General features: G+C 39.6%; 1 long non-coding RNA gene across 1 annotated transcript in view; it reads right to left on the reverse strand.

Moving 5' to 3' along the window:
- The window catches only part of LOC117632812, a 3,217-nt gene extending 2,410 nt beyond the window's left edge, over nt 1-807 (reverse strand). The window contains exons 1-2 of the long non-coding RNA XR_004586524.1: nt 610-807; nt 366-487 (exon numbers count right to left, since the gene is read on the reverse strand). This is a non-coding gene — a long non-coding RNA (uncharacterized LOC117632812). The remainder of the gene's footprint in view (nt 1-365; nt 488-609) is intronic.
- Nucleotides 808-9,348: the final 8,541 nt, after the last annotated feature.

The raw sequence follows: 9,348 nt of genomic DNA on the forward strand, positions 1-9,348 counted from the left end.
AAGAAGAAGATCGAAAAATATACTNCAATTTCTAGAAAAACCAAAAGTTCTCATATGTGCAAAGAAAACTGATGAGGCCTTATATGTACAAGTAAAATAACAAATTTTAAAATTTTAAAATCCATAAATTAAATAAAAATCATCCTTAGTGGCATCACTTACATCTATGTTGCATACAAAAGAAAATTGAAGATAAAAAAAATAATAAAGCAGGTACAATCATCAACAAGCAGCAATCAAGAACTCAAGAAAATACAATCATCAACTAGCAAAAAATTCTAGTAAAATAAGTACAAAAATAATATATGAAAATTTCTACTAAAAACAAATTATATATGGAAAGCATTGACAAATTAGGGATTCACCTTCTGATTTGCTTTGTTTCTTCTTGCAATCATTTCATGGCTTGAAATTCCAAGTACTTTGTAATATGAGAGAGATGGTGTGGCGTGGAGTGGAGAGGATCAGAGAGAGCACACATTTTGGCCTTGGCAAAGGAAAGAATAAGTTGTAAAGAGTGAAGAACAATTTGGGCAAAGAAAAAAAATAATCAATTTGGCAAAGAAAAGAATAATCAATTTGGGAAAAGGAATGTTGAACCTTGGTTACCTGGGAGAGGAGAGCACGCCTTCTTGTTTGTTGGGAACTTGGGAGAGGAAAACAACCTGTTGGAAACTTGGGAGAGGAGACCAACATCTTGTTAGGAACAAAAACTCTGCCTACAGCCATCTTGTTTATCTTGATCTCCTGCAAAGAGAGGCCAAAAAGAGATGAGGAGGCTGTGGAGTCGGTGAGGTCGAGGACCTAAACTCCCATGAGGTTAACCTCAACTTCCAGCAGACAGAGATTGATGAAAGAGATCTAATTTTGGTCAGGTTTTTAAACAAAAAGGGTAAAATTGTATTTTAACTTTGTAATTTAGACAGGCCCAACGAATCTGGGCCTTCTCTTTGACCTAATCCAAAATAACAATTCTTCCTTAGGTATTAAAACCCAAACAAAAATACCCAATATCTCAAATACTAATTAGTAAAGTTACTTATGTCTAATACCTAATTTTTCTTAAATATTATTTCTCAATCCCAAACCCTTAACCTCAACACTGTCATCTTACGTAATAAAGCAATATATCTTCAAACTAAACATACACACTATATAGTGTTGATGCTCTTTTTGAGAGGGTCAACTTAAAGATAAGTGTAGAGTCTTCTGGAAGATAGAAGATGAGAACCTTCAATATGAGAAGAACCTGCAAAAGACAAAAAGGAAGAAGCAATCCTCAAGCTTTGAACACCGGTGTGGTGTCTGCCAAAAGCTCTCCGATGCTTAAATCAATTATGAATGGTAAATTTGGCAGAGTAACAGTAAATGTGAGAAAATAGTTACCTGTTTTACTCGGGTATTGTTCCTTATTTATAGGGAAGTGAAAATGGGAGTTTTGCACAAAGTTTCGATGTGGGACTTTATGCAAGTCACTATGGTGTTGACACGTGTCCTTGAAGTTAGTTTCGGCAGTTGGGAGCTTCAGCAAGTGGCTGCCCCTTCAGAAGAGTGTCTTCCTTCGGCAAGGAAGAAGGCGTGCATGTCTTGGTGCTAGTTATTTTGATGTTGGATATGCTCAGTTGATTATGGTGTAAACATATAGTATCTGTGATGTGGGAATATTCCATGTATTTGGTAATAGATGATGGTGAAATATAACATTTACGGCTAGCAATATATATAATATAAGGCCATCGATCCAACTCATTTTAAGGGGACAATGTTATCAACATAACTAGTAATTAACCTAATACACTCATCTCCATCATATCTCATAACACTATCTGGAAAAACAAAATCAAGTATGGCCCCATTGACGTACACTCCTGCTAAAATATGAGACTTGTGAGAGAATATTTGTTTGTGGGAATTTTGTGTGTATTCCTCTCCTTATAGAATGTCATATTTATAATACAACGAAACTGTAATGGGCAAGTAAATAATAAATTCATGTTTCTATTTACAGTTGGAAATCAGGAATTAAAGTAAATCAAATATAATTATAATGAGAATCCTTTGTGTGTAAGGAAAGAAAGTCAATGGTCCACAAGTCACGCCAACACTCCCTCTCACGTTAATGCATAGATGTCGCCAATGCCCAACTAGTCCAGTGAATTTTAGAAAGCTTTATAGGAAATTGTCTTTGTCAAAATATCCGCCAATTGATCCTCAGACTTTACAAAAGGAAACTGAATCACTTTAGCTTCGAGCTTCTGTTTGATATTGTGTCGATCTACCTCAACATGTTTGGTGCGATCATGTTGAATTGGATTCTGTGCAATAGCTATTGCAGCCTTGTTGTCACAAAAGAGATTCATTACATATGTAGATCTATACCCAAGTTCAGTAAGCAACCTTTTTAACCAAATGAGTTAGCAAATTCCTTTGGTCATACCTCTGACTCCGGCTTCTGTACTGGATAAGACGACCACCTTCTATTTCTTGCTTATCCATTTAACCAAATTACCTCCCACGAATGTGAAGTAACCAGATGTGGATTTCCTATCTGTTATACTTATTGCCCAATCTGCATCTGTGTAACCATTAATATTTAGATAACCATGTTTTGAGAATTTAAGTCCTTTTCCGGGTGCAGACTTCAAATATCTAAGTATCCGAATAACTGCATTCATGTGGTCTTTACTCGGAGAATGCATAAATTGACTGACGACACTCACCGCATAAGCAATGTCTGGCTGAGTATGAGACAAGTAGATCAATCTTCCCACTAACCTTTGGTATCTTTCTTTGTTAGTTGGAACTTGATACGGGTATTCTCCAAGATGATGATTCAGAACAATAGGAGTGTCTACAGGTTTGTAATATAGCATTCCTGTGTCTATCAACAAGTCCAAGACATATTTCTTTTGAGAGAGAAATATGCCTTGTTATGATCGGGCCACCTCAATCCCCAAGAAATATTTAAGTCCACCTAGATTCTTCATCTCAAATTCAGTAGCCAAATAGTCTTGTAGTTGAGATATTTCATGTTTATCATTCCCAGTAATAATCATATCATCAACATAGATTATTAAAACCGTTACCTTCCCTTTCTGATGTTTCAAACAAAGTATGATCTGAGTTACTTTGTCTGAAAACATTGTTCTTCATTGCCATGGTGAACCGTTCAAACCATGCATGTGGTGACAGTTTCAGTCCATACAACACCTTTTGCAATTTGCATGTTGTTCCAGTATGAGTAGTATTATATCTAGGAGGAATGTCCATATACACCTCCTCTGTGAGTTCTCCATGTAGGTATGCATTCTTTACATCAAATTGGTGTAGTGGCCCATCCAAATTAGCTGTGAGGGACAGCAAGACTCTGATCGTGTTCAATTTTGTAACTGATGCAAAATTTTCTTCATAATCTACATCATAAGTCTGTGTGTACCCTTTCGTCATAAGTCCTGCCTTGTATCGCTCGATAGATCCATCAGCGTTGTGTTTTATGTTAAACACTCATCTACATCCAATAGTCTTTTTTCCTCGTGGTAAAGTTTCCAGTGTCCAAATCTGTTTCTTCTCAAGAGCTTTCATCTCTTCCTTTATAGCTTGAACCCACTTAGGAACTTTAAATGCTTTGGTAACCTTGGTTGGGATATGAATAGCAAACAACTGATGCACAAAGGCCTTGAGTGGTTCTGACAACTTCTCAGTGGATACATGATTTGAAATTGGATACTTTGATGTCTTGCCAATATCAAGTGAATAATGATTTGGTGGCTTTCCACGATTCTTCCCGAAAGGTAATTGGTATCCAATAGATTTATCCTCTATAGGAGTAGTTACCTCAAGGATATTCTCAGGAGATTGGTCTTTTGGTATTGTTGAGTTTGAGGGGGTCTTCATCTTGTTGTTCTGTATTGTCTATAGGTGTGGGGTTCAGATCAGAAATATCTTCGCAGGGATCAGATGGGTCAGGCAATTGATTGCTTTTTAGCAGAGAGTAATCTCGTGCTCCAGACTCGGGACGATCGATCATTTCTGTTCAAAGGAAAATTTCTTCGCTTTCCAAGTTGCTCAAATTCTACTTTTCACTTTGTATCTCCTCCTGAAACGTAGAATTAGATGATGGGTCATGGAAGAACAACTCATATTCCAGAAAGGTCACATCCAAAGTGACATAGGTATGTTGGGTAGGAGGGTGATAACAGCGGTAGCCTTTCTGATGAGTGGCATAACCCACAAAAACACAACGAAGCGCACAGGGATCAAGTTTGCTACTTTGATTTTTATGGAGATGAACGAAAGCCACACATCCAAAGATTTGGGGTCTGAGTACCAAAACAGAAGGCAGAGGTCTGTGTTGCGCAAGCACTTGTAAAGGGGTTTTAAATGTCAATACATCAGAAGACATGCGGTTGATCAGGTGAACTGCGATGATAATAGCATCATCTTAGTGATGGCGAGGAACATAAGCGCCAATCAGAAGTGCTCGGGCGGTTTCAAGAAGATGTCGATTCTTTCGTTCAGTAACACCATTTTGTTACGTTGTCTGAGGACAAGTCGTCTCATGGATAATTCCATATTGTTCGAAGTAAGCCTGAAAGTTATGATTAACAAATTCTCCACCATTGTCCGAGTGAAGAATCTAGATTTGAGCATTAAATTGAGTTTTCATCTGTTTATGGAAGGACTGAAAAAGGAAAAACACTTCATTTTTATTCTTCACCAAATAAAGCTATGTCATCTGTGTACAATCATCTATGAATGTGACAAACTACCGAACACCAGAAGGAGCAGTGATAGGTGAAGGTCCCCAGACATCAAAGTGAATTAACATAAACGAAGTAGTACACATGTTCGTACTCAATTGATAGGGAACACTGCGACTCTTGGCCAAAATACAAGTATCACATATGAAGTCGAAGTCCTTGGAACCTAAGAATAAATCTTGTATAGGATGCTTCATATAACTAAAAGACGGATGTCCCAATCGACTGTGCCACAACCATATTTGCTTTTGTTTACTATCAAAGGGATGCGTCACACTGTTAGCCATGCCGGGACTGAAGTCAACTACATAATATAGCCCCTCTCTCTTAGTACCACGACCAAGAATCTCCTTAGTGTGAGTATCCTGAAGCAAACAAAAACTCGGGTAAATGAGTACACAACAATTCAATTGTTCAGTAAGCTGACTAACTGACAACAATTTATTGGATAAAGATGAAACAAGTAAAGTAATAGACAATGAGAGAGAAGATGAGAGTGCAACAGTGCCAGCCCCTGTCACAGAGTAAGTAACTACATTGGCATTAGCAATACAAGTTCGTCGGGGTTGTGTAGTACTCAGAAAATCATCAGGATCAAACATCACATGATCAATTGCATTGGAATCAATTATCCAGTTCCTGAAATCAATCTTATCCGAAGTATGGAATCCATAACTAGTACCATTACTGGTCGTATTGTGTCGTGTTCGATCTTTGAGAGTAGCCCACCATTCGGGGTAGCCATGCAATTTAAAACAAGTCTCACGAGTGTGTCTCGGATCATCATAATATGCGCAATCTCGTCTATGTGTCGGGGTCGTTAGTCGAGAAGTTGTAATTTGTGCAGCAGAAGATAATACAGGTTTAATAGGAATTCTAGGATCAAGATCTGAGCATAAGTAGGGGCCGAAGTCGAAGTACAAGTCAGGATCTGGGTCTAAATTGCAGACAAATTCGGGGTTGGGGTCATCATTGGAGTCGGGGTCGTCGTCATCGTAGTTGGGGTCGGGGTCAAGGTCATCATCGGAGTCGGGCTCGTTGTCGTCGTAGTTGGGTTCAAGGTCAGGGTCGTCAAAATAGGATCTTGATTCAGGAGCGGATGTGAGATCATCAAAATAAGATCCTAATTCAGGATCGGGTTCAGGATCAAGGTTTACGTTTGTAGGAACTAAGTCACCTAGGCAATCAACTCAGCTATGGTTGGTTGAGAGTGAGAGAAGGAGTCGATGGTGCTACTTACATGAGGGTTGAAAAAATCATCAACCAGCATAGCGGTGGTGGGGCTTTGAAACTGGAGTTAGCAATTCCAAGATCGCCGCTCTGATACCATGCTAAAATATGAGAACTATGAGAGAATATTTGTTTGTGGGAATTTTCTGTGTATTCTTCTCCTTGTAGGAGGTCATATTTATATTACAACGAAATTTTAATGGACAAGTAAATAATAAATTCATATTTCTATTGATAGTAGGAAATCAGGAATTAAAATAAATCAAATATAATTGTAATGGGAATCCTTGGTGTGTAAGAAAAGAAAGTCAATGGTCTACGAGTGATGCCAACAACTCCATTTCTTCTTTCATGCACTAAATCCAAAAGAAGGTCGGTATGTAGGTGTAGAGGCCCAAAAAATCCAAGGCTGAGCCCAAATATATTTCTAGACCAATACGACATCTAAGTTGAGAAGAAACCCAACTTGGGTATGCAAGAGTTCGTCATATACGCTTGCACACGTGCCACGCCAAGCAACACACCACGCTACAAGCTTAAGTGGGCCCAAGCCACGCGAATGCCTGGGGCTTGCTGAGCGGGTTGTGGTATGGATGGTTACGAGTATTCACGAGGCCCGTTGATGGTCCAAGGAGTGGAAGTTTTGGGCTGCTTGGGAGTACCAAAACTCAAGCCCATTCCTTGAGCCCAAACGTATGGGTAAGCATGAGAGAGAAAACTTAATAGTCCATCACCTTAAGAAAAGGCCCATAACACTTGATTAAATCCCACATCAACCAAAGCTTCCAGCAGCTTGACAAAATCAAAGGGAACTCACAAGCCGCTGGAAATAAAATAGCCCAGCCAGCACCTTATAAAATATCCAATGTTGTGGAAATATCCAGCATCTTTGTTTAAAAACATATCGAAGCCAAACCACCAAAACCAAGCAAACCCATATGCTGATGGAAGTAAATCACCTTCTGACCAGCACCATTACCTATCCTTTCCTCTGCAAGCTTTGGTGAGAAAACAAGAAGGAAAAGTGAGTGGCGCCTCACCCACATGGAGAAGTCCAGCTCCGTGAAGGTCTTGGAACTCCAAAAAGCTTCATGCCTGCATGCTCAGGCTGGGAAAGTTTCACCAAATAAGATGGAATGGAAGAAAGTGAAGGAAAATGGGAGAGGGTGGCTTGATAAAATTGAGTGATCCAGCGCCTATAAAATGAGGTACTTTCTACCGAGCAAAGAGAACTCATCGAAGGCAAGCATCCCCTCTGGAACCCTTCAATTTCATGCTTTGTTCTTCCATCTTCTTCCTCTCTCTCCCAAAACCCACATCCAGATAGAGCAAGCATCACCTTTCATCCATGGAACACTTCAATTTCGAGCCATATTCCTCTATCTCTTCCCATTTTCTCTTCTATCAAGCAACCTAGGAGCCTGACGAAGCTTTCGTCAAACTGCAGGAAATCTACTAAAGTCACCCATGCTTCTATCTTATTCCTCTCTTTCCGATAAACACATCCAGAGATAGCAAGCTTCACCTCTCATCCTTGGAACCCTTTAATTTCAAACCATGTTCTTCCATTGTTTCCATTTTTCTCTTCCGTCAAGCCATTACATAGCCTAACAAAGCTTTTGTCAAGCTGCCGGAAACTTGCTCAAGCCACCCCATCTTTTCCTATCTCCCCTCAACAAATTCTCCCAAAAACTCTATCTTCCAGTTACTTTAAGCCTCTGTTTCTCATAGGAAGCCCAAGCCTTCTCTCTCTCATGCTAAACTCATGAATGCTCAGCTCCCATGCCACAAGCTTCTCAGGCCAAGCCAAGAATTTATCTGTAAGCAACTGTTGGTTTCATTGGTGAAAGAGACCAAGGGGTTTCCTAAGGCTCAGCTACCCTTTCAAAGCAATTTTGGGGTCTGATCCTTGAACTCAGACTCAAGGGCAATTCCAACCATTTGCTCTTTACAACAGCCCAAGCCCGTCTGGAACTGCCAGAACGAAAAAGCCCCTACAGTAGGTCTACCTGCAATGGCCTCCACGAAGAATCCGTATGTATTGTGAATATGTTCAACCCAACATCCTATTTTGCAAGTCCACTGGGACGAATACAAATGAATTGAAGAATCCGTGCTTATGTTTCTACAAGTACATCGGCATGGGGAAGTTCGATGGACGGTAGGGTTAAGTATGAAAACAGGGCCACACCTAGAGGATGCAAAAACCAAGCCATGGACACTCTGCACATCGTTAGGAAAATGTTTAAGTCTCTGCACATCAGTAGGATAATGTTCGATTTCAAGAGCTTTGTATCGAGTAAAGTACGAAAATTGGGAGACGGGTGTTGGATCATTCCTTTGTTGCTCTATTTTTGACAAGAAGAAGCGGCTACACTTTTGGAAAAGGAAGTTAGTGGTGCCCTTGTCACTATCGTGGAAGTTGTGAAAGGCTGCGACAAAGGAAGGGTTGCGGATAAGGGAAAGCCAAAACTTGCATAGGCAGCTGCACCGCGTCAGAACCTCTGCTGGTACGCGTGGGAGTATATGCGAGAATATGATGTCAGTTGGGAGCTCTATGATTGGATCATCATGATAAGCTTCCTGTAATTAAGTTTTGTCCACAATTATATATATAAAAGAATTAAAAAGAAACAAAGAGCAGCGCAAACGGAAATCGTAATAATATATATACCATGTTCCTTGAACAACTTTCTCTGGCCACCGAAAGACCTCCCACCTCCAAGCCCAGAAAAAGCCTTCAAATTAACCCTTAACTTTAAATTAAGAAGCAAATAAGAAAACAAAGGGATGCGAATGCTATGCACTTTGGGTAGAATGTGGCCATATCCCGGAGTAGGTGCAACAAAATAGTGCACGAACGCAAATTCACCTGTGTGAATTGTACCCAAAGCATTAATGAAGAGCGTACGATTAAGGTCTCTGTTGGAAAATTTAATATTAACTAATATTGATTTTCCTATTTGAATGGAAATTAATAAAATTCATTGGTTTAAAGACATCTTTACATGGGGATAAAATCTATCGGGTTAAAGACATCTTCACATGGGGGTGACAACTCTTCAAAATGAGGGATGCATGGTTTGGAGTGACAACTCTTCAGACCAAGGAATGCATTGTTTGCCTTTTCAGATTGAGATACCTTTTCAAAAAAGGTATTTCATCATCTATAAATAGAGCAATCCTCCTGCAGTTTTATTCATTCAGTTTAATTCTCTACGTACAGACTTTCACATATAGAAAGCATTAGAGTTTTCATAAAGAGAGGTTCCTGCATAATTTGGTTCAAAGTTCCTTGTGAATTGCAATGCTTCTTTCACAAGGAGGGGAGTCGTTGTATCCTAGGAGGCGAACGCTA

The sequence above is a fragment of the Prunus dulcis genome, chromosome 6 (assembly GCF_902201215.1).
Source record: "Prunus dulcis chromosome 6, ALMONDv2, whole genome shotgun sequence".
Taxonomy (NCBI): Eukaryota; Viridiplantae; Streptophyta; class Magnoliopsida; order Rosales; family Rosaceae; genus Prunus; species Prunus dulcis.